Source organism: Eurosta solidaginis, chromosome 2 (assembly GCF_040869045.1).
Source record: "Eurosta solidaginis isolate ZX-2024a chromosome 2, ASM4086904v1, whole genome shotgun sequence".
Taxonomy (NCBI): domain Eukaryota; kingdom Metazoa; phylum Arthropoda; class Insecta; order Diptera; family Tephritidae; genus Eurosta; species Eurosta solidaginis.
In genome coordinates, this window is record NC_090320.1 from 115,913,613 (window position 1) to 115,940,242 (window position 26,630).

Genomic DNA, 26,630 nt, shown 5'->3' on the forward strand with positions numbered 1-26,630 from the left:
TCTTTCCGATGTTCACAATTCGGTTTTCCTGGTTGATGTGTTTTCTGTTCGTGAAAGACTGCATGACACATATGGCTTTTTACTCATGGTAAAAAGTTATCGTGTAATGGCTTTCTGTTTGTGTGAATGTATCGATGGTTGTTTTGTGATCTCTATTAAACTGATGATTTTATTTCTTTTAAAAAGTTTGCTATGGTGCTGAAGACTAATTGTTGATCCGTCCTGAATAGTTCTTCCAGGTTGTTACTCGAATTCAGATTTGGAAATTTGATTCTATTAGCTTTCTATTTATTGCATTTAAAGATTATGTGTTCTGGAGTTTCTTCGACTGAGCATGTATCGCATTTTCCGTCCGCAATAACTTGGAGCTTGGCCATAGTATTGTTACAGAAGCCATGCCCTGTGAGTATTCTGTTGACTTGCTTGATGTTATTTGATTTCATTACATAGGGTATGTTACTAAACCATGGTCTCTTTAGAATCTTGGGAAAAAGTCTGCCGTATGTTTTTCCTTTTTCGTTGCAGGTCGTCGAATAGTTGGATTGCCATTCTTCCGTAAGTTTTCTTTCAATTTCTTGGCAGGCATCCTTGATTGTCCACATTAAATCTATTTTCTGGCCATTCCATCGTGCTCTTTTTGCAGCCCCATCTACTGTGTTGTTCTGTTGAATGCCTCTATGTCCTGGTATGTAATGGAATTCTATTTTTGTAATGTTACTATGTTCTATTTTTTCTTTAATGTTAATAGCTATAAAGTTGTTGGTATTTTTATTAGCTAGTGCCAGGATCCCTGATTTGCTGTCTGTAAGAATTGCAATTTTACGAAAATCTTTCAACAGTGCGTATTCTATAGCCTTGTCGATCGCTAAGAGCTCCGAAGACATTGAGGACATTATTTTATTACAATATAATGCTCTTAATATATTATTCTTTTCGTGAAAAACGGCAGCTTGCGTGTTTTCTTTGATAGATCCGTCCGTGAAGATTATTTCCATTTGGTGCTTTTTGATTTCTTCTAGTTTTTTGTTAAAAATTTTTATTATTTGTTTGTCATTAGCTACTTTTTTGGATTTTGCGATATCTTTGAAAAAATTAATGTCTATTCCAATCTTGTAAGTTTTTGTGTGATGATAGGGTACCTTGGCTATGTCACGAAAAATTTCTTCAAATTGTTGGAAGACCGTTGTATAGCTAGTGGAGTATGTGATTTGTTCGTTTAATAATCGGTTTGCTGCTGGTATATCATATGCCAGCATTTTGGTCAATTCTTTAGCTGTCGCTAGCTTAAGTCTAAATTCTATTGGTAACTCTGCAGCTAGGTGGTATACTACATGAGTCGGTGTTGATCGAATTAATCCTAGACATTTTCCCAGTATTTTATTTCCACAGCAAATGAGGATGCTGCATATTCCATTTTGGATCTGGCGAATGTTTTATAGAGTTGTATTGCCTTGTTCGGTTTAATGCCAAATTTGCAACCGCTAAGTATTTTCAAGAAATTGCATTGCTTGTTTACTTTGTCTAAAATTTCATTAACGTGTAGGTTAGCGGAGTTTTTTTTGGCTATATATCTACCTAAGTATTTAATTGAATTGACTTGATTTATTGGTATGTTGTTAATTTGTGTTTCCAGGTTGAGGTTTGTGGAATTGAAATGTATTGTATTTGTTTTGTTGAAATTTAATTTCAGATCTAAATTATTGCATATTATAGCGAACTCTAGTAGTTTGTATTGCATCTTTTCTTTGACATTGTTAAAATTTTTGTGAAATGTTACTATAAAAGTCATCTGCAAATTGAAAAAGTATTGTATTCGCGTCATTAATTCCATGTAGGCTAGTCGTGTAGATGTTAAAGAGAAATGGGCTTAGTCCACTTCCCTGGACTAGTCCTTTGTTTGCTGCGATTGATTGGTTCCTCAGATGTAATGTACGATTTGATAGGAAGTTGCCTATCCAGCTAGTTATTTTTGCTGGTATATATTTTTCCTGTAAGATGGACGAAAGTTTATGTATGTTTACGTTGTCATAGGCTTTTTCAATGTCGATACATGTACCGGTTACTTGCCAACCCCTACTTTTATAAAATAGTACCGTATTCAAGACATCATTTATACACATTGTTGTTGATCTTTTTTCCCTTAATGCATACGATCGAGATGGTAGTAATGCTAGATTCTCTACTAGGTTGTCTAGGTGTATTTTTAGGAGCCCTTCTATCACTTTATATGATGTGCACTGCATGGAGATTGGTCTGTAATTTTTGATTTCATCTGGATCTTTGTTGGGTTTTGGGATTGGTACTATTTTTATCTTTCTCCATTCCTCTGGGATTTCTCCCTTTTCCCATATATCCTGCAAAATTTAAAAAAATGTTTTTTGTTCTTTTTCCTGAAGAGTCATTATCATTCTGTATGAAATATTATCTATTCCCTTTGCCGAATCTGGTTTTCGGTGCTGTAGGAATTCTTTAAAATATTCCCAGGAAAATTCCGGTATTTCATTTAGTACGTTTGTTTCCATAAAAGCTATATAGTTTGGTTCATCGTTGGTAAAGTTGGCTGTAAGTTTCAAAAATTTTTCCGTTTGTGTTGAATTCCAGTTGTTATTGGTTCGTTTCGGACATCCAAATTTCTTTATCTTATTGACTTTTTTCCATACTTCTTTGCAGTCGTTTGATTCCGAAATTTCTTCTAATAATTCATTGAAATTATTATTTTTCTGTTTTGTTATTTCCGTTTGCAGTACTTTTTGTGCATCTGATAATTTATTCAGATTTTCCCATGTTCTGTATGTTTCGTATCTTCTCCGTGCATTGTCTCTTAATTTGTATAGACGTTCTAATTCTTTATTCCACCATATCTTTGGTACATATTTATTTTTTGCCGGTATTTCGATTGCATTTCTATTTATTATATCTTTGAATGTATTGGTTATGTCCTGTATGGAATTTCCAATGGTGCAATTGGAAATTTCTAGTAGTACCCTAGAGCTTATGGTTTTTCTTGAGTAGGTATTTTGTAATTCTGTTTTATGAAGTTCGATGATGATTGGTATGTGGTTGCTGTTAGTGATTTTTATTGGTAGTACTGACCAATTGCTGTTGCTACTCTCTATGTTTGTGAAAGTGATGTCTGGTTGTGTAGCTACCGTCAGGGTTTTATACGTTGCTTGTCCATTATTCATACAGATAAAATTTAGACCCGTCGCAATTCCTTCTAAAATATTTCCTTTTGTGTTCATCGTTATGCTGCCCCATAACACGTTTTTGCAGTTAAAATCACCACCAATTATTGTTTTATATTTCAGATTTCTCGCTAGTACGAATACTTTTTCCAATTCAATTTTGAATTCAGTGTTTGGCATGTTTGGTGGACAATATATGCTAAATATGTTTAAGTTATTTTTTAAATTAAGTGTTGTGATTCCAATCACTTCCGCTTGGCTGTTTGATTTTATTAGGGAAAATTTTATGTGTTTCGCTAGGTATAAACCTACTCCACCGTACCCATCTTCACGATATTTCCCCACAAAATTTGTTCGGCCGGGATGCGTCTGATCCTTGCGAGAGGTGGGCGCACCGGGTCGATCTTAGTGGGAATATGCGTATGGGTATAAAAATAAGGGAATACGAGATTTCTCGTTATAATATATATGATTTATTGGGTAAATGTAAAAATAGCAAAGGTTACAATATTAGCTGAATAAACGCAAACAATTACGGCAGAGATCGCTGGCGGCAGATGTGAGCTGTACGGCTGTTGAAATCCAAGAGGCCGGTTGTATAGCAAGCTACAACCGTTGACCCGCAAAATCCTCCGTTTTGGAGGGGAAAGGCACCCACACATCCACCCCGACATGCATATACATGAGTGCTGACAAAAAGCACACATACACGTGCATGTAAATGCATGCACATGCATGAGGGTGATGGTGTGGGTGATTATAAGTCAAGTCGAGTATCGATTTGCAGAGTTGCATTGGGGGATCGCAATCAGATGCGGAAAAGTTAGGCATCCTGCCTAAACATGCCGGCCCCCCTTGCGATACGCAACATCGTTTTCCGCCAATGACCTCCGCTGAAACGAGAAAAATGAACATAAGACTTACACACTAACTTAATCTAAATGAGGAGTTCGTCTGCGACGCAAAATGGCCGGGAATCCTTTCCGACTTGCTTAGTATGCCACCTGAGCTAAGATGAAAAAATTAGCGGTTATGAACAGTTAGAAGTGAATATTTCTTGCCATTGGTTTATACGTAACTCTAATATATAGAAGTTCAGAACGTGATATGTGTATACTTGATGGCCAGTAAGGCTGGACGAAGAGGCCGAGGTCTCCGTTCCAGAATGGCACCATTTTTTGTTATTCTTTGTTTTTTTGTTGGTTCCGGATGGAGAGGCCGAGGTCTCCGTTCCAGACTTGCGGTTTTTTTTTTGTGGTTGTACGAAGAGGCAGAGATCTCCGTTTCAGACGCGAGGGTTGAGGTTTTTCTCGGCTGGACGAAGAGGCCGAGGTCTCCGTTCCAGTGTCTAACTTGTCGTATCGCTCTCAAGGCAACTGTGGCATTTTTATGGATGTACCGGGGCGAGCGGCCGTGAGGTTGGTTGGGTAAAGCGGAGGTGTTTTATTACAAATGTATGTTAGGCTAGATAAATTAAGTGCATATGCGAAGCGCATTATTAAATACAATTTTTACCAAGCAGAGATGCCATATTTACTTTCACCTGACATAAATCTGCAGATTGGCAATGCGTTCTCCGCGGCGCGTTCTATCTGCATGTACCATTATGCTAAAATGGACCATGCAACCCTGTCGTGTATTTATTGGTCAGCTGATAGCTGGTATGGTGAGTTTGTGGCGTGCGAATATATATATATATATATACATATATGTATTTGCTTGCCCTTGAAAAAAAACTAGGTCACTGGGGCAGTAGCACACTAAGCCAGTATAAAAAGTTGACTTTTTCCAATTTCGGGACTTTGTCGTGTCGGGATTCTTTACTTTCGGGACTCGGATTGTTTTTGCACCGAGACCTTATAATGACTGTTTGTGATATTTGTTGTTGAAAGACAACAAGTCATGCCCCCAGCCAGAAAACAGTGCCCAAAAACGGAAAGGGTAAAAAAAAACACCAAAAAAAATTTCTTTGTTAAAAAAAAAGTGAAATTTTTTGCAAGGAGAGGTTTTTTTTTGTTTTGTTTCCCCCTTTTTTTTGAGTTCCTTTGTTGTGTATGACTGGTTGGTGCTGCATGAGACGCCCACATGAGTAAAAATAGAAAATCGCGTTAGTCCCGATTGTGATGTTTTGCGGTTCTCGGTACTTATTTCGTTTATTTAGTGTTCAATTGCTTGGTTATTTTGTTCTACGATTATTTTCGCAACTACATCCTTAGAATCAGTAAACGTAGTTGACGCTAAAATTGATTTTACTAGGTCTGAGCGAGTATTAAGTCGACAAACGCTGACAGTTTGTTCGACTGCCATTTCGTGCGCTTTTTCCTGAGTCATTCCTTCTACAACTAATGATCGTTCTAAAGCATCGGAAAGTTCCTCAACACCTTTGGCGAATTCCGAGTGATTATTATTAAAAAATTTTAAAGATGCAATTTTTCCTGCAAGAACTTTTGAGTTGTCGGGTTTTATTCTACCTTTTAATGCATCTTTTATTTGTTGAATTGTTGTTACTTCATTTGGATTTGCCTCACGCGCTTTTCCTTCTAACTTGGATTTTATAATGAAAGTATTTGTTAAATTTTGATCCATCAAATCTTTTATCAAAATTATTTTATCTATAAAGGATGCAAGTGAAAGCGGATCGCCGCTGTAGTTTTCTCTAATTATGGATGCACACATAGTAATAAAAGTTTTCTTTTGCTCTGGAGTCGCCATTGTTGGTTGTTCTTCGCTAATTGTATCTAAATTATTATTGTGAAGTGAATTGGAAAATCCAGGAAAATCCTCAAGAAAAGATACTGTATTTTTTTTTATTAATACTAGCTTTGTATGCTGAAGTTGTCGGTGCGTCAGCGAATTCTTCCTCAGTGTCAAAATCAGAACTTGATTCGCTTTCCTGTATTAATTCAAAAAGATCTTTGGGTATTTTTATATTGCAGTTAATTCTAGAAAAACATTTAGTGAGTTGTTCTCTGCACTTTGACAAACTTTCGATAATTGAACTAGGCTTATCTCGATTTTCAAAATATGAATTTAATTGTTTTATAATTTCGTTATAGCTTTTAATTAAAGCATCTTCATAATCTATTGACTTTTTCGCTGAGATAGATCGGTTATTTAAAACTCGTTTAGTAACTTTAGTGAAATTAGAGCGTAAATCTTTGAAATTGGAATCAAAATCTGACATTTGACACTGACATCTGAAACTTTACTACATTTATTGAAAATGTTTTGGAGGTATAAAAGTTGTTTTGTAAAAAAAAATCGAAAAATTTTAAGGTTAACGCTGATAGGCACTGTTTATACAAAAATTAGGTTTAAACTATTCATTCACTCGATAATTGTTGTATGCAGTTAAAAAATTTTTTTTTGTAAATCAGGAAAGATTTGAAATATTTAAAATCGATGAGTTAATTTGTAAATGGTAAAAAGATTCACATATTCGAAAAGCACTGTATTCGTCTCTTACTTTGAAGGAATTGTAAATGCAAGTGAATGTTGAAATATTTAAACCGCACTGTATTCGTTTGATAATGAAAAGAAACTGTTGGAGTATTTGAAAGACACTGTATTTGATGGATAGTTTGCAAAGAATAGTAAATGCAAAAGATGTTGAAATATTTGAAAGACACTGTATTCGTGTGATACTTCGGAGGAATTGTTGAAATATTTGGATGGCACTGTATTCGTTGAGAAAAATATGTAAATATTTATAATGTTAAGATATTTAATTTCCGAAGAAATAATTCGAAAAAGAGAAAAAGTAAGTTTTCACCGATAAAAATAAATTTTCACCATTACCATTATGTGACTGTAACCTGTCTATATTGATATTTAAAGTCAATGAGAATTTTCAAAATTGATTAGCTTTGAATAATTATCGCAAAATTTTGGCGAAAAGATTTGATACATATAAGATTGCTGTATAATTTGCGTTTCAAAAAGGTTTAAAAAAAATGTATAAATTTGAAAAAATATTTTTCCGATTGTATTTATTACGAAGCAATGTTCGCATTTTAAATAAAAATTCAAGTTCCATATTAATGTTCGAAAAATAAAGAATATAGTAGTATATGCGTGATAATATGCATGTGGTGGCCGTATATTTAAAATAATTTTTTTTTTATGTACATTCGAATTTTTTCGATATTTAAATGTTTATATGTTTATATTTCAATGTAATTGTTGATGTATGTAAGTTTTTCTATTTGAAGAATTTAAATTTGGTTAATTATTTTATTGAACAGGTTTATGAAAAAGTGTAATTGAAAAATTCAATTTCTTAGATTAATTAGTTTAACATGGTATTGTTTTTAAAGAAGAAAAAGTGTGTTGCTACATGTGTAGTATACAAATGTCTATAGGAAAAGTATGTTTTTTTTTTATTTTTTGTTAGAGGTTTAAGTTACTCCCGCGCCATGTATTAGTTGACTGAGGAGGATTATTTGGCCCATTCAAGGAATTAAAGCGCCATTACCAATTATGTGTCTTTTTTTTATGAAATTATAATTTTTGTTTTTGTTTTCGTTATTGTTTTAGAATGTATTTATTTATAGAAAAAAATATGGATGTCTTTCTGATGTTCACAATTCGGTTTTCCTGGTTGATGTGTTTTCTGTTCGTGAAAGACTGCATGACACATATGGCTTTTTACTCATGGTAAAAAGTTATCGTGTAATGGCTTTCTGTTTGTGTGAATGTCTCGATGGTTGTTTTGTGATCTCTATTAAACTGATGATTTTATTTCTTTTAAAAAGTTTGCTATGGTGCTGAAGACTAATTGTTGATCCGTCCTGAATAGTTCTTCCAGGTTGTTACTCGAATACAGATTTGGAAATTTGATTCTATTAGCTTCCTATTTACTGCATTTAAAGATTATGTGTTCTGGAGTTTCTTCGACTGAGCATGTATCGCATTTTCCGTCCGCAATAACTTGGAGCTTGGCCATAGTATTGTTACAGAAGCCATGCCCTGTGAGTATTCTGTTGACTTGCTTGATGTTGTTGATTTCATTACATAGGGTATGTTACTAAACCATGGTCTCTTTAGAATCTTGGGAAAAAGTCTGCCGTATGTTTTTCCTTTTTTGTTGCAGGTCGTCGAATAGTTGGATTGCCATTCTTCCGTAAGTTTTCTTTCAATTTCTTGGCAGGCATCCTTGATTGTCCACATTAAATCTATTTTCTGGCCATTCCATCGTGCTCTTTTTGCAGCCCCATCTACTGTGTTGTTCTGTTGAATGCCTCTATGTCCTGGTATGTAATGGAATTCTATTTTTGTAATGTTACTATGTTCTATTTTTTCTTTAATGTTAATAGCTATAAAGTTGTTGGTATTTTTATTAGCTAGTGCCAGGATCCCTGATTTGCTGTCTGTAAGAATTGCAATTTTACGAAAATCTTTCAACAGTGCGTATTCTATAGCCTTGTCGATCGCTAAGAGCTCCGAAGACATTGAGGACATTATTTTATTACAATATAATGCTCTTAATATATTATTCTTTTCGTGAAAAACGGCAGCTTGCGTGTTTTCTTTGATATATCCGTCCGTGAAGATTATTTCCATTTGGTGCTTTTTGATTTCTTCTAGTTTTTTGTTAAAAATTTTTATTATTTGTTTGTCATTAGCTACTTTTTTGGATTTTGCGATATCTTTGAAACAATTAATGTCTATTCCAATCTTGTAAGTTTTTGTGTGATGATAGGGTACCTTGGCTATGTCACGAAAAATTTCTTCAAATTGTTGGAAGACCGTTGTATAGCTAGTGGAGTATGTGATTTGTTCGTTTAATAATCGGTTTGCTGCTGGTATATCATATGCCAGCATTTTGGTCAATTCTTTAGCTGTCGCTAGCTTAAGTCTAAATTCTATTGGTAACTCTGCAGCTAGTTGGTATACTACATGAGTCGGTGTTGATCGAATTAATCCTAGACATTTTCTCAGTATTTTATTTCCACAGCATTTTAATTTTGCTTGTGCTTTCTTGGATAGATTGGCAAATGAGGATGCTGCATATTCCATTTTGGATCTGGCGAATGTTTTATAGAGTTGTATTGCCTTGTTCGGTTTAATGCCAAATTTGCAACCGCTAAGTATTTTCAAGAAATTGCATTGCTTGTTTACTTTGTCTAAAATTTCATTAACGTGTAGGTTAGCGGAGTTTTTTTTGGCTATATATCTACCTAAGTATTTAATTGAATTGACTTGATTTATTGGTATGTTGTTAATTTGTGTGTCCAGGTTGAGGTTTGTGGAATTGAAATGTATTGTATTTGTTTTGTTGAAATTTAATTTCAGATCTAAATTATTGCATATTATAGCAAACTCTAGTAGTTTGTATTGCATCTTTTCTTTGACATTGTTAAAATTTTTGTGAAATGTTACTATAAAAGTCATCTGCAAATTGAAAAAGTATTGTATTCGCGTCATTAATTCCATGTAGGCAAGTCGTGTAGATGTTAAAGAGAAATGGGCTTAGTCCACTTCCCTGGACTAGTCCTTTGTTTGCTGCGATTGATTGGTTCCTCAGATGTAATGTACGATTTGATAGGAAGTTGCCTATCCAGCTAGTTATTTTTGCTGGTATATATTTTTCCTGTAAGATGGATGAAAGTTTATGTATGTTTACGTTGTCATAGGCTTTTTCAATGTCGATACATGTACCGGTTACTTGCCAACCCCTACTTTTATAAAATAGTACCGTATTCAAGACATCATTTATACACATTGTTGTTGATCTTTTTTCCCTGAATGCATACGATCGAGATGGTAGTAATGCTAGATTCTCTACTAGGTTGTCTAGGTGTATTTTTAGGAGCCCTTCTATCACTTTATATGATGTGCACAGCATGGAGATTGGTCTGTAATTTTTGATTTCATCTGGATCTTTGTTGGGTTTTGGGATTGGTACTATTTTTATCTTTCTCCATTCCTCCTGGGATTTCTCCCTTTTCCCATATATCCTGCAAAATTTTAAAAAATGTTTTTTGTTCTTTTTCCTGAAGAGTCATTATCATTCTGAATGAAATATTATCTATTCCCTTTGCCGAATCTGGTTTTCGGTGCTGTAGGAATTCTTTAAAATATTCCCAGGAAAATTCCGGTATTTCATTTGGTACGTTTGTTTCCATAAAAGCTATATAGTTTGGTTCATCATTGGTAAAGTTGGCTGTAAGTTTCAAAAATTTTTCCGTTTGTGTTGAATTCCAGTTGTTATTGGTTCGTTTCGGACATCCAAATTTCTTTATCTTATTGACTTTTTTCCATACTTCTTTGCAGTCGTTTGATTCCGAAATTTCTTCTAATAATTCATTGAAATTATTATTTTTCTGTTTTGTTATTTCCGTTTGCAGTACTTTTTGTGCATCTGTTAATTTATTCAGATTTTCCCATGTTCTGTATGTTTCGTATCTTCTCCGTGCATTGTCTCTTAATTTGTATAGACGTTCTAATTCTTTATTCCACCATATCTTTGGTACATATTTATTTTTTGCCGGTATTTCGATTGCATTTCTATTTATTATATCTTTGAATGTATTGATTATGTCCTGTATGGAATTTCCAATGGTGCAATTGGAAATTTCTAGTAGTACCCTAGAGCTTATGGTTTTTCTTGAGTAGGTATTTTGTAATTCTGTTTTATGAAGTTCGATTATGATTGGTATGTGGTTGCTGTTAGTGATTTTTATTGGTAGTACTGACCAATTGCTGTTGCTACTCTCTATGTTTGTGAAAGTGATGTCTGGTTGTGTAGCTACCGTCAGCGTTTTATACGTTGCTTGTCCATTATTCATACAGATAAAATTTAGATCCGTCGCAATTCCTTCTAAAATATTTCCTTTTGTGTTCGTCGTTATGCTGCCCCATAACACGTTTTTGCAGTTAAAATCACCACCAATTATTGTTTTATATTTCAGATTTCTCGCTAGTACGAATACTTTTTCCAATTCAATTTTAAATTCAGTGTTTGGCATGTTTGGTGGACAATATATGCTAAATATGTTTAAGTTATTTTTTAAATTAAGTGTTGTGATTCCAATCACTTCCGCTTGGCTGTTTGATTTTATTAGGGAAAATTTTATGTGTTTCGCTAGGTATAAACCTACTCCACCGTACCCATCTTCACGATATTTCCCCACAAAATTTGTTCGGCCGGGGTGCATCTGATCCTTGCGAGAGGTGGGCGCACCGGGTCGATCTCAGTGGGAATATACGTATGGGTATAAAAATAAGAGAATACGAGATTTCTCGTTATAATATATATGATTTATTGGGTAAATGTAAAAATAGCAAAGGTTACAATATTACCTGAATAAACGCAAACAATTACGGCAGAGACCGCTGGCGGCAGATGTGAGCTGTACGGCTGTTGAAATCCAAGAGGCCGGTTGTATAGCAAGCTACAACCGTTGACCCGCAAAATCCTCCGTTTTGGAGGGGAAAGGCACCCACACATCAACCCCGACATGCATATACATGAGTGCTGACAAAAAGCACACATACACGTGCATGTAAATGCATGCACATGCATGAGGGTGATGGTGTGGGTGATTATAAGTCAAGTCGAGTATCGAGTATCGATTTGCAGAGTTGCATTGGGGGATCGCAATCAGATGGTGAAAAGTTAGGCATCCTGCCTAAACATGCCGGCCCCCCTTGCGATACGCAACATCGTTTTCCGCCAATGACCTCCGCTGAAACGAGAAAAATGAACATAAGACTTACACACTAACTTAATCTAAATGAGGAGTTCGTCTGCGACGCAAAATGGCCGGGAATCCTTTCCGACTTGCTTAGCATGCCACCTGAGCTAAGATGAAAAAATTAGCGGTTATGAACAGTTAGAAGTGAATATTTCTTGCCATTGGTTTATACGTAACTCTAATATATAGAAGTTCAGAACGTGATATGTGTATACTCGATGGCCAGTAAGGCTGGACGAAAGGCCGAGGTCTCCGTTCCAGAATGGCACCATTTTTTGTTATTCTTTGTTTTTTCGTTGGTTCCGGATGGAGAGGCCGAGGTCTCCGTTCCAGATTTGCGGTTTTTTTTTGTGGTTGTGCGAAGAGGCAGAGATCTCCGTTCCAGACTCGAGGGTTGAGGTTTTTCTCGGCTGGACGAAGAGGCCGAGGTCTCTGTTCCAGTGTCTAACTTGTCGTATCGCTCTCAAGGCAACTGTGGCATTTTTATGGATGTACCGGGGCGAGCGGCCGTGAGGTTGGTTGGGTGAAGCGGAGGTGTTTTATTACAAACGTATGTTAGGCTAGATAAATTAAGTGCATATGCGAAGCGTATTATTAAATACAATTTTTACCAAGCAGAGATGCCATATTTACGTTCACCTGACATAAATCTGCAGATTGGCAATGCGTTCTCCGCGGCGTTCTATCTGCATGTACCATTATGCTAAAATAGACCATGCAACCCTGTCGTATATTTATTGGTCAGCTGATAGCTGGTATGGTGAGTTTGTGGCGTGCGAATATATATATATACATATATGTATTTGCTTGCCCTTGAAAAAAAAACTAGGTCACTGGGGCAGTAGCACACTAAGCCAGTAGAAAAAGTTGACTTTTTCCAAATTCGGGACTTTGTCGTGTCGGGATTCTTTACTTTCGGGACTCGGATTGTTTTTGCACCGAGACCTTATAATGACTGTTTGTGATATTTGTTGTTGAAAGACAACAAGTCCTGCTCCCCAGCCAGAAAACAGTGCCCAAAAACGGAAAGGGTAAAAAAAAAAACACCAAAAAAAAATTTCTTTGTTAAAAAAAAGTGAAATATTTGCAAGGAGAGGGTTTTTTTTTGTTTCCCCCTTTTTTTTGAGTTCCTTTGTTGTGTATGACTGGTTGGTGCTGGATGAGACGCCCACATGAGTAAAAATAGAAAATAGCGTCAGTCCCGATTGTGATGTTTTGCGGTTTTCGGTACTGATTTCGTTTATTTAGTGTTCGGTATCCGCACTTAGTCGGACAGCACTAATGAGGCTGCCGTTGTTATGTTGCGGGTTGCCATCCAGTTGTTTTCCCGTAACAGGAATTTTCCAGGATACATTAATGTAGGATTGTGGTGGATAAATTATCCTCACCACTTTGTTATTTGCAAAAGGATTTTCAGGCTGGTAAAACGTAAGTATGACAAATTCCTAACGGATTTTTTTGATAATTTTTTCTATAATGGATTTTTTTTCTTTTCGTTTCAGATGGAACCGATGCAATTGCTCCTAGTGTGTTTGGAGACTGGGGATGAGGAGCCCATCCAGGTGGTGGCGGATGTCCAATACCCGGAGCGACGGAGGGGCTCCTATATTTGCTACGCGCCGGACGAGTTGGTGCAGCAGGCGGTGGAGGAGGGGTTGCGGCGAGTTAAGCCCTGTGTGCTCCGGGCCCTGCAGACGCCGCTGGTGGTTAAACTACGCGGGAGCACCACCGCCTGGTATGCCAAGTTCCATAAGGCGTACGAGAATGTGTTGTGGGGGCAGCAGCCAGCACAGGGTCCAACGCCTCAGGGGGGGGGGGGGGGGGGGATATCGATGCCGTGTGTGCCAGCGGCATCTTCGGTCGTTTGGAGGCTTGATTGCCCATCTAAATGGGCATATGCAATTTGTCCCGTATAGGTGTTGGAGTTGCCCCAAGCGATATGCGTCGTCCGCAGCGCTCTCCGCGCATCGCCGTCTTCGCCACTGAAGTGAGTTTCTGTGCCACTCAGTTAAGTATGTTTTGTAAAGTAATTTAATTGAATGTTTGTTGAAATAAAAAAATAAATGGACTTGTTTTATCCTTCCTATTATTTCGGCCTGATTAGTTACAGTGGGTGGGGGGGGGGGGGCGTTGTGTGATTTAACCTTGAGTTGTCTTTCTATACTCATATACAGACGCAAACAAAAACGCACCATTGGGTGGTCGAGTACGCTGACATGGCAAATCTGCCGTTTCTCGTTTTCTTGTATGTATCATACATACATACCTACGTTGGCTGAACATTCCAGTATAGAGAATGAAGCAGAACAAAAATGAATCGAAAGATTTATTTTACCGTTTTTGCTTCAATTCATGTGAAATTTACGCTTTGCTGGACAAAAGGGTAAGTAGTAAAACATTTTTGCAATAATTTTATTTCAATAAATATTTTTTATGTTATTTCAGATTTTTAATGCATTTTCTTTTATTTTCAGGTGACTGGTGATGGAGATCCAGGAGAGCTGATGGGTTTGATGTGTCGTTTTCCTTTTTTCTTTCTAGGTTACCGGCATCGCAAAAGGGGTGCTCCAACGGCGGCGTCGGCCGCGCCGTCAATTGTCACACCTCTGCGATGCCCATTGATGAAATTTATTAATGGATTTTTTCTTTGCAGTTTTTGGTGCGGAACATTCACGGTTTGGCATGGAATGTTTTGGTTAGTGCCACGACGGCACTTGAATTAGGCAATTAGGGTCAACATGAGTTTCCTACGAGCCCACCGTATACAACAAAGTTAGTTTGGAGTGTGGTGTTTTAGGTTTTAATGTTAATTTATGTCCACGCAATAATCGTTATGAAACTTTGTTAAAGCAACGGCATGTGCAATTATTAGGCACATATGCACAAAAAGTATTGAATTAGCGAGTTTCCTTTCGAGGCAATGTTAAAATACGGTTACCGTGGAACTCGGAAGACTTTTGGAAGTGAATCGTGTTCTGGCACAAGTAACTTAGCAAACATTTAGCGTTAGATAACTTTGCTGCCATGGTTAAAGAGGCAAATTGCAATGTCTCAGCGCCTTATGGACGCATCACGTTCCATGTATTTGTGGTAGAGGATTATGACTTTTAGTTAATTATTGCTGCAATGCAGCAGCCAATAAATTTGTGCTCAGTAAAGTAAATGTGCACCATCGCAGCCAGTACAACGCAAAAAAAAACTCCACAGATTGCAAATTTCTCTTTGCGGGGCTCATAGCGTTGTAATGCCGCTTATTCCACACAGTTTGGCTAATATACAGGCTTCGTTGGTGCCACATTTTGTTATGCAATGTGTCGATTGCTTGGCGATCACGGTACAGCCGTTGTTAGTGATATATTAGAATATATTGTTAAGCCACGCATACAAGGCACATTGCCGCAGTTTACAAAACCCTTAATGGGTGCAATGCCAAAAGCTTGCAAATTACCACGTTGTGAATATGGTTCACCAGGCGTACTGAGCGAATATCCGGCACATCTTTACGGATATCATACAGTCTCCAGAGGCAAAAACTGATCTTATTGTTGTGGTATGTTATTTTACCCAATGTATTTTGAATTTTTTTCTTTTTATTAATTAATTTTTCTTTTCTTTCCAGGTTTTCGCATTATGATCTAACAATGGACGCCTGCGCAAATAAGCAGAATAATAAATTACAGGACAGAATTTCCCGATGTTGAGAAACCGACAGCCCGAGCCTATTATGAGAACACGATGAAATGTGCTACATGGGCCTTGATCGAAGGGAAGGGGTTATTGCGGGTTATTTTTTTGAAAGCAGTGCAATGGCTAGAAACCGACGAAGTTAGGCGGATGCCTAATGCGCGCATAGAAGGTAAGGCATAAAACGAAGCTATGCGTAGTTTACAATAGGGGTCGACTGGTAAAACCGGTCACAAAACGCTGGGAGTTGTAAAAAAAGTACGTGTTTCCACCTCCGTAATCCTAAGGAAACGAAATGATTTTGTGATGCTGCAAAATTTAAATTTCCCGTTCGGAATCGCGATTCTGTACCCACACCGCTCCCTTAGACATCCCTCACAATCCGTCGAAAGTGTGCGCTCGAAGAAGTTGGTAGCTATTCTTCATTTGTTAGTTGCGTTAGCCCGGTATTTTAGAGCGTCAATTCGATTACCAGAAAATGTTTTCGTTAATGTTGTAATTGCCCCCAAAACGGCGGGCTTTTAACTGCACAAAAATTTCAAGGGCAAATTGCTTCAGAGTACGATGAGATGGGTATGCGCTGTGACAAAGATGCTTTCGGCACTCTTTGATTGCGCTCCCGAAGAATATCCTGTGATCAAAAGTCTCTTATAACATTCGTCAACGAACATTCGAAGAAGAATGTGGTTTCCAAAAAATATTGAGGTGAAACAATGGGTTTAGGTATACTTAGTGCATTATGTTGACGAACAACAAGATTTAGCTTTGCTATCTACATCGACATTTCACCGTACACTGAACGATCCAAATCAATTGATACGTGCATCTGCATTGCGTGTTCTCTCATCTATACGTGTTAGCATGATTGTTATGCTGGCTATACGTGATAGTGCTACGGACATGAGTCCATGTGTGAGGAAGACAACAGCGCATGCTGTACCAAATTGTATTCGCTTGCTGCTGAGCAAAAATATGAGTTGGTGACGGTAATTGAAAAGTTGTTATCAGATCGTACAACACTAGTTGTGGGTTCGGCAGTAATGGCATTCGATGAGGTTTGCCCAGAGCGCGTTGATCTCATACACAAAAACTACCGTAAACTTTGGAACCTGCTTGTGGATGTTGACGAATGGGGACCAGTAATTATAATAAATATGCTGACACGCTAGGCACGTATCCAATTCGTTGATCCCAACGCTGATGAACCTGCGATGGACGAACAGCAGAGAGAGAATTTAGGAGCTCTATAGTAGGTACGTGGTTGTTGCCGCTCATACTTTTCTTTATTATATTTCATTTGTGACTTTTTTAGGTATCTCAATCTAAAATTTTAAATTGTGTGCAATGGCAAGCGTGACATTAATCAAAGCATTTTTCGCGTTTATCTTTTTCGAATGAAGACAATATTAGACAAACGCTGGTCTTTATATCTTTTCTTGGGTTTTCGACACGCCTCGTCTCCAGCTAAAAATTGAGTTTTGACTTTCTGACAAAGGTGTTCGGACTAATATTTTCTGAAAGAAAAATGTGTTTGTGTGAATTGATGGGGCCGTAAAATGTGTAGTTCTCGAGTTGATATCCAAGGGCATGCTCCACCCTTTCAGAGATCTTTAGAAATGTAAAGTTCTCATATGAATATCCAATAAATATCTTCAGTTGATATTCTACATTATGTATCGAGTTGAGGTGGATTAACAAAAAAAATCTTCTCCAAGTTGGTACCATTCAAGCCAATAGCGGCTTATTGGGAGAATTGGTAATAGAAATGAAGTGTTATAAATTAGAAATAAACTATACATTTTTTATTTTATTTTCGTGAAAATAAGGTAGTATTGGAACATTACATTGCAATCAGAGAAGTACACTTCAGGAAAAGTTGGGAACTACCTTTTTTTCAGCTTAAGTAACAGCATTTTTAATTCTATAAAAAATTCCATTTTCTGCTATGATTCTGAAGTTAAGTCATTGGTTCGAAGCAGCTTCATATTTTAGAAGAATGCTAGTTATCAATATGAGCTCTAATGGAACTTAGGCCCAAATACTTGTTGGGTATATTCGACGTCATTGCAACGGAACGTAAATGGCTGTAACTAGTTTTACCCCGGCAGCTTGCCCGGTTAAGCCCAGTTTAAAATTTAGTTAAAGTAGACTGAAAAACTTTTCAATAATAAAGAAGAAAAAAGTTTTTTAATTATTTCAATATACTCTGCGTGACATTGGTATTACTAACATATTGTGTTGTTTTATCAGACCTTTATTAGAAAATAATCAACACCACTGTTTGTGGCGATTATGTATATGTGTTGGTTTATTTCGAGGCAATTAATTTATTATTCTATAAACCAGTCAATCAAAAAATGATATTAATAATAATTAAAACATTTTGTGAAACGTAAATCATCATCTAATTTTTAATCCTTTTCTTAATAGATCTGTTTTTAAAATTATTTAATTTAGTTTATGTTTACTTAGAGTTTCATGAATGATTAAACCAATTGAATGAAAATAAATCAGTACTTTTATTAAAAGGCTTTGATTATTTGCTCGTTAAATTATTAGCCCAGATTTGACTGAGGAAAAGTGCGTCTATGATTTTTTTTTCTTGGTATAGAATTGTTAGGTATCTGTGTCAATGTGACACGGCTTCGATGGCTTTTGGGGGGTGTAATTAATAATTTAATTGTATTCTATGGCAGATAGTCCATCTGCGTTAGGGTTGTTTGTTATCCTCGTTCGGGGTGAACGAGAGCTGTGTTATGGGGTTTGTTGGCCTCGGGCATTTGGCCGAGTGCGTAGGTGTTCTGTGGTCCTCGCTCCGGGTGAGCGAGTGAACTTGGGTTGATTTGCTGGGAATTAAGAAAGATAATGGGCTGAAAGCCTTTAGGTTCTGTGACAGATCGGTTCGCCCTTCTGCGGCAGGCTTTTATGATGTCCTCGTTATGGGATAACGAGTGAATGGGAGGGTTTCTGGTGTCCTCGCTCTGGGTGTGCGAGTGACTTGTGGGGTTTTTTGTTCAGGGGGCCCTTGGTTAATATTGTTAAAGAACATAGAAAAAAAATGTTTTTTGTTTGCGAGCTTTTGGTAAGCTCTCCCGTGTCTTCGTGCGTCTCGCTCCCTTTCCCCATTGCCCACCAGTAGTCAGGTTTAGGATTCCCCCCGGTAGACTCGGCACGAGAGTTTTTTAAACTGGTGCTACTATTATCCTTAATCCAAATTTCGCTAAGTATTGCTACTTCAATTTGAAGTTGAAGTAGCGTGTTTTCTAGTATTTCTTTATTGTTGTCTTTTTTTAAACTTTGTATATTAAATTGTATTATTTTCATGACTCTGTTGCCTTTTTTAAACGTGCTAGATCGTTCAGTGCATCTATTTGTTTAAATGCCTCTCTTGCTTTGATAATTATGTTTTTTGTGTTTTCATCGAGATAATCTGTTGACCATTGTGCTAAGAATTCCGTTATAGCCTGCGCTGTTGATTTTGTTACCTCGTCCTGTTTTTCTAGGACTTCCTCTAGACTATTTTGTCTTCTGGACTGTATGGTGGATGTGTTATTTTTCGTGAGCTCTGTATGCTCTTCCTGAATGGTTTTCCTCCACATTTCCATAGTGTTTTGTGCGTTTTGGATTTCCCTTTCTCTATTTAGATTTTGTTTTATCACTTTTGCTTGTGGGTAGTGTTTATATAAATGTTTCGCCGCCTCGGCTGAATTGTTAAGAGTTATTTTGCTTCGATGTTGGGGGATTTCCGGGAAATTTTCGTCTTCCTTCAGGATATCGAATCTGTTTCCAAATATGCTGGAGTATTTGGATCTGGCTTCTCTCAACGAGAGGTTTTCCAGAGTCATTATTTTTTTGATTGAGTAAGCTTTCACCCTTGCTGGACACTCTTTAAATGTAGCACTGTGGTTTCCGTCGCAGTTCGCGCATTTGATTTGTGTGCAATTTTGGTCTGCTTTTGTTTCCCCACTGCACTGTGAACAGATGGTGGTAGAACTTTTGCAATGTTGAGCAAAGTGATTGTATTTAAAGTGACGGTAGCATTGTGCAACGAAATGAAGTGCTTTACTTGAATTCTGGTGTGTTCAATTATAACCTCTTTCGGTATCCCAGTCCTTCAAAAATTAGCTTCACTCTTTTCGTACTTACTCTTTCTTCTTTCTCTTTCGCGTCTTTTCTTTTAACTCTTATCACTTTTAATATTTTTACCGGCGAAATAATGTCTCGGAGGAGTTCTTCTTCTGTGATCTCCGTTGGTATGTCAAATATTATACCCATTTTGGATATAAAATGGGGTAAAATTAGTGTTTTGTATTCGTGTATTAGTAGGCGTGTGTCGCTGCTGAATTTGTTCGCTGCATCGGCGTTTTTGAAGGTTATTTTGCATCGGCCATAACCTATTTTACTTACATTTTACAATTTCCGTTATACCCATGTTGATTACTAGTTTGTTAATGCTAATAGCATTAATAGGCTTTCTTTCGTTGTTCTCGCATATTTTGTACAGATAAAAAATGTAGGGACCTTTATGGTTCATTGGGTATTTTAATACTGGCTTACCTTCTGTTTTATCTTGTGGTGTCGTTGTATCCATGCGGGACGTTACCTGGTGAGTTGATACCTCTTCCCATTTTTTCTTCCTCGCTCTGCTACTGCTCCTCGATCGAATTTTGTTGGCTTGGGGCCTGTTCTGCCCCTCGCCATCTACATCCATATTTTCTGATTTAAAATTATCGTATTTTATCTTATTTATATTTGACAATTAGGTTTTAACGTTTTTTTCCTCTTGGTGATAGCTAAATTATCGTTTTTCTAATTTTTTTTTCCGCGGTCAATTACAAACGCGTGTGCTTCGCTCCGTGGTCCCACTCTTTTTGGAAAAGTATGTTTATAAGCAAAAGTTTTAAATTGTGTTGCTACATGTATAGGCTACAAGTGTATTACGAAAAATTGTTGCTACGTTTATAGTATACATGTATATTGAGAAAAAGTAAAATGTCTAGTTACGTACAGAAATCAAATGTTACATATATACGTATTCTACTCTACTGTACCGTCCTTTTGTGCTGCCTTCGCTTGTACATTGCTCTAATTTGTTGTTGCTGGTTTTCTTTGCTGTTATCTACCGTGCTGCTGTTGCCGACTGCTTCTGCCTCTCGTTCTTCATGCTCTTTTTTTTTTGCTTCTTTTGCTTTCTCGAATTTTTGTTCATGAGTAAATGGCGTGGTTATATTTAACCGCTATTAACGGTGCTCTGTAAAGGCGTCACAGGTGGTTGTCTTTTTAATATCACCGTTATAGCAATTCAAAAAATTTTAACATATATGTGTATGTATGTATGTAACACCACAACTTTGGCAATAACTTTTCTTTCTTTCTAGTTTTTTAAAATGTATGTATATTGTGGATTTTGTTCCAAAAGAAAGTTTATGTAAAAGTCCGCTTTTATTTTTAAATTTGGTTTTATCTTAACCATTTAAAAAATGTTGAAAATTTATAGTTTTTGTTGTTTTTAAATTTTATGATTTTTGTAGTTTTTCTTTTGATATTTTATATATTTTTTTGGACTTTTTTGAAATTTTGTAATTTTTGTAGTGTTTGAAATTTTATGATGATTTTTTTTTGTAGTCTCTTTGTAATTTATAATGTTTTTGTAGTCTTTTTGTGATTTTATGCTACTTCATGTAATTTTTGCAAAGTTTTTCTTTGTATTTTATATTATTTTACGTATTTTTGCATATTTTTATGTTAATTTATGAATTTTGCTAATTTTTTCATATTGGCACAACCACTACGCACTTTTTTTTTCCACAACCACCACACACTTAATTTTTGTAGCAAATTTATTAAAGTCTTTTTATTTTGTGCTGAAGGGGGATTTTCCACTTCCCCGGAGCCATTTTTCCGTATTTGTCACGGTCGCCATGTAATATAACCATCGTGGTCATCTGTATTTCCATCGTAGTGGACACAGGTTATCGCCCAAACGCTTTAATGCCACTTGAGTAAGGCGCACAATACTATTTAATTAAACTCACGCAAATACACCGATTTCAATAAAAAGGAATGATGCACTTTACTTTATAGTATATCCTCTTTTTATTTGAACTTATAAAATGTTTAGAATTTAACACATATATATATAAATGCGAGATACTTAAATTCACGAATTGTCGGGCCCAAAAGGGCGGAATTCATTGGCTTCATTTCATTTGAAATATAGCCCTTATTGTGAATGTGTTGTTTTGACAGGTAACCCTTATTGTGAATTATGGTTGTGTTTAATAAGCATTGCTTGACTTTATGGTCAAGCAACACTTACCGTAAGGGTTACCTTACAATGGGTGGGACGTCGTATTTATGTTTATGGGCTCGTCCGTTAGCATGACGCCAGACGTCTACAGAAGAATGCATTATAATTGTCGTCATAAGTCGCTCGCGCATTTCTTCGAATCAGATAAAGATTTATCACCGAAGGCTATATAAACTTTGTCATTGTGTTTGGTAGGATTATACAAGAATTTGACGGTTGACCACAATTTTCCAACACCAGCAGAGAGGTTGCAGTTCTTTAGATGCTCCTCCCATTTGGTACATTTATGTTCATTTACCAGCCGCATGATATCCAAATTAAGACTCCTAATAAGGGGGTCTCTAGGGTTGAGGTGTCTCGGCACCTTCTCTTGCTAAATTTGCGGCTTCGGCCGGGAAATGCGGTATGATTTCAGGTATTCTACCGGCCGAGATGAAGCGTGCAGAAGCTGAAGCGATGACCTTGCGGAACGCACGATCGCCCTGCCGGACATCGGTCGGAACGGGAAGAGCAGCAAAAGATGTTTTTTTTTTTTTAATTAATGAAAGTCCGCTTCTCAAGGGTGATAAAATTGGCAGGTCGCTCAATTGAAAGGAGTATGGGCAGATGATCAGAAGCTAAAGTAAGGATCGGTTGCCATTCACCGCAATTTATGAGCCCTGCACTGACGATTGAGATGTCAGGTGAGCTGTGGCAATTACTTGCAATTCTGGTGGGGGGCTTCGGCGTTTATCGTGCAGAAAGTCGTATTGTCTATTTGCTCTGCTAGCTGCCTGCCTCTGCTGTCGACTGACAAGCTGGAATGCCAGAGATCGTGGTGAGCGTTGAAATCGACAAGGATAATACGTTTTTCGCCACAGAGTAGCGTACTGATACCAGGGCGATAGCCACTTTGACAGCAGTTGGCAGGGGGAATATAGATGTTAGTTATTTCTAGGTCAGCATCGCCTGACCGGATGGTCATGCCTTGACTTTCTAAGGTATTATCCCTGCGGCTGATGCTAGGTTGAAATAGACTATATTGCACTGTGTGATGAGTGATAAAGGCAAGGCCACCACCATTACCCCTTGTGCGCTCTTGCCTATGAATGTTGTAGCCATCGCAAATTTTTTTTCATGTAGTCAACTATCTCCGCGATCTTGCTAGTTAAAGCGTTACAATTAAGTTGCAGAATTTTGAAGTGCATAGGGGGGCAGTCGTCACTCTGGGAGTCAGAGATGGATAAAGGCGCCTTAAAGGATATAGGCTTTGTCGAGTGTGCTGCCCGATTGCTGCTGGTGTACCTGGTGTCAGTGAGTTGGTACTAGCGTTTTGGCAGCAAGATGCAACGAATGTGCCGGTCGGACGATTTCCGTTTGTAAGCCCAGAGCATCTATGAAGGTGGCACAGGCCAAGGCATGAATTGCACTGGACCGATTCCGTGATCGTACACACTCTGAGCTGGCACGCGGAACACACGGTGTGGGGGACAAGGTGTTGATGACTCCTTTTTATGGGAGTACGAGTGTCGGAAAGGGAGGGGAGGGACGGGGGTAAAATCTGGTGCTCGGAATTGCTACTATACATACTACGTAGATTGTAGTGATGGGTTGTAGCGGCCGCATTAGGTGGAAACGCCGTTTGGTGCGAGCAACAGCAGACAGTTGATGTAGACTGCTGAGCAGCGGCGCTGCTAGAAGGTGGCGGATGTACGTTTGAGAACAGCAGGGAGCCACGAAGGTTTTATAGAAGTTTCGGTGCGACGAACGTTGTGTTCTAACCCAGAACAGCCCGAACGATGCAACCATCTTTTACACGTGACACACTGACAAGAGTAAGACCGCCTAAGATAAATCCTTTTCCGACATATGCAGCAGAACCCCAGCCTGGGACCGGGGTGAGGTTCAATACCTTGCCGGAGCAGGAGGGTATGGAGCAGTCCAGCTACAACGAGCTGCTCCGAGGATGACAATTTGTAGGAGGGACGCAACAAATTAAATGGGGTTACACTGAACTGACAGCCCTTGGTCGGGGAAAAAATTCCGGATCGCTCCAGTACGAAAAACCGGCTGCTGTGGGAAGCGTGATTTGATTCTGAGCGGCGTGCAGCTCAGAGAAAGAGTAATAATATCAGTGCACGTGCTCTAAACCTGAGATACTCTTTTTTCAAATGTTACCACTGACAGTTTTAAATTTGCCGTGTCAGCAGTCAACTTCTGCAATTATGGTAAATCAGCTAACAGGAAAAATACCAGGAATAACTAACTGCAGATATACACTTTAAAATATACTGTATTTGGAATTTTTTTTAAAGATACTTTCCGAGGAAAACACAATTATTTAGGAGCACCACAACATTACTCGTTTATATACTTACAAACTAAATGTACATATGTATACTCACATATGCAGGTCAGCATATATAGTCAGTATACAAGCCAACGAACTATTTAAATACATATATTCATGTACAATATATATTATACAAGTTGGTTATTTGTTAATTGAAACAAATAATTTTTTGGATTTTGTACGTAACCCGGACACTACGGAATGAAGACTGAATTTTTTTGTTCAATTAATTGTTATTAAAATGATTTTTCGTTCATTATTTACAACAACAAAAAAATAAGGAAATGGTGTTGCCCGTGCTTAAGCAAACATTTTTGAAGATAAAGATGTTGCATGCGCGAACTTCAGTGGAAAGTAGCGGAGCTTGCAATGCAATGGCTTTGTTTAGCCAAAATTTAATTATTTAGTTTAAGCAGAATTTGTGTTGCGAAACAGCAAATGCAAAAAATTGTTATTGAGTTTTGATTATCAAAAATTATTAATGGATGAGTTGTAGAGCGTTTTCTACAACTTTTGACCTTCAACAAAACTTGCGAAGGGTTCTTCAATTAAAGAATTGTTAACCGAACAATTTCGATTTAATAAATTGATTTATTGGAGTTCACTCTTCGATGGTTACAAAGTTAATAATCTTAAAAGCTAAAAACGAATTCAATGCTAGCAGAAAAAATATGTAGGAACATTCCATGGAAAAGCTCTGTTATATTACATTGACGATTACCGTAGAAAATCTCGTATGATTTCTTGAAATAGGTAAACAAAACAATAAGTGCGAAGAGACCAAAAACTATGCGTGTTGTTATGTGTGCATATGTAAAATTATATGTATATCCAACAACCCAAATGTATGAATGCTGCAGCGACTAAGGCGATGACGACGGTAGATGGACAGTGGGTTGAGCATAAAGCGAAGAAATTAGCTAAATGCAAGCAACGACAACGACAGCGATGATGTGACGTTAGAATCGTAGGTATGTATCTATGTATGTATGTGCGACGTAGAGAGTAATGCAAATTCGAAGAATGGTTGGAAATGCATGTGCGACGTAGGTTGAACAATAAGGAGGGGCGTAAACATCCACCCCCCTTGAAAGCTTGATTTCAATTGTTACTGTTGATATGATGATGGTTCTATTGGTAGTTTACATACTCGAGTCACTGCTCTTTTGTATGTTCCTTCAGCAGTTTTGATAAGAACCACTCGTACTATGCCATCAGTTCCAATGAAAGTATCAACAACTCTACCTAGTGGCCACTTCAGGGGTGGTGTGGAATCGTCCTTAATAAGAACCATGTCGTTGATTTTTAAATTTTGATATGTTGTCCTCCACTTGGTATGAACCATTAATTCCTTTAAGTATTCCTGCCGCCAGCGTTCCCAAAAGTTTTGTTGCATTGATTGTACCATTTGGTATCTTGATAACAACCCAGTAGGAATTTGATGGACCGATGGTTCAACTACCGTGGTGAGATTTCTGCCAATCGAAAAATGAGCAGGAGTAAGCGCACGAAGATCGTCAGGGCTAGTAGACAAGGGTGTAAGCGGGCGGCTGTTGATCATTGCCTCAGCTTGACAACAAACTGTATTTAGCTCATCGAATGTGAGCAATGTTGCGCCGATAACCCGTCGGAGATAATATTTGGCACATTTTACTGCGCTTTCCCAAAGTCCGCCGAAATGCGGTGACCGTGGCGGTATGAATCTCCATTCTATGCCTTCGTCTGCACAAGCTGATTGGACTGTATTAATATGTTTTTGTGATGTAAATTCCGATAATATCTCCTTCAACTCCCGATTTGCTCCGACGAAATTTGTTGCATTGTCTGAGAAAATTGTGCGGCATTTGCCTCTGCGTGCAAAAAATCTCTTGAGAGCAGAAATGAACGCGGCAGTACTCAGGTCTGGCACCAACTCCATATGCACGGCGTTTGTTGTGAAGCAAATGAACAATGCTATGTATACTTTAATAGGGCCCTTGCTTCTAATTCTTTGAGTTATTGACAAAGGACCGCAATAGTCAACCCCAGCAATTTCAAAGGGATAAGCAGGCTGAACGCGTTCTGGAGGAAGTGCTCCCATGAGTTGCTGTTCTAGCTTGGGTTTGTTGCGATAGCATAAAATGGACTTGTGAACTACCTGCTTAACTATACTTCGAGTATTGATAATCCAGTACTTGTCACGAAGGATGCTCAAGAGAGTTTGGCATCCAGCATGGAGGTGTTGACTATGCGTAGCTTCAACCAGGGTTCGCACGAATGGGTGTGCCTTGGGAAGGAGAATTGGGTGTTTCGTAGACCACGGCAGTGATGAATTAGAAATTCTTCCACCCACTCTGATTATGTCATCGTGCAGAAATGGCGATAATTGATTGAGTGTGGAATTACGATTGACCTCAGATGTTTGTAGTGTTTTGTAATCT

General features: G+C 37.7%; 1 protein-coding gene, 1 long non-coding RNA gene and 2 pseudogenes across 4 annotated transcripts in view; 2 read left to right on the forward strand and 2 right to left on the reverse strand.

Annotated features, from left to right (window-relative positions):
- The window catches only part of LOC137240171 (uncharacterized), a 1,093,642-nt gene that overhangs the window by 498,691 nt on the left and 568,321 nt on the right, over positions 1–26,630 (forward strand). The gene's annotated exons all lie outside the window — the stretch shown is intronic.
- LOC137242321 (uncharacterized) lies at positions 149–974 on the forward strand. Of its 2 annotated transcripts, none has more exons than XR_010950186.1 (3): positions 149–451; positions 526–685; positions 749–974. It is a non-coding gene; the product is annotated as an uncharacterized lncRNA (long non-coding RNA). The 2 variants fall into 2 exon arrangements; XR_010950187.1 differs by having other exon boundaries at positions 149–402; positions 480–685.
- Positions 7,888–9,203, reverse strand: LOC137242322 (uncharacterized; annotated as a pseudogene).
- LOC137239459 (uncharacterized) lies at positions 18,889–20,159 on the reverse strand (annotated as a pseudogene).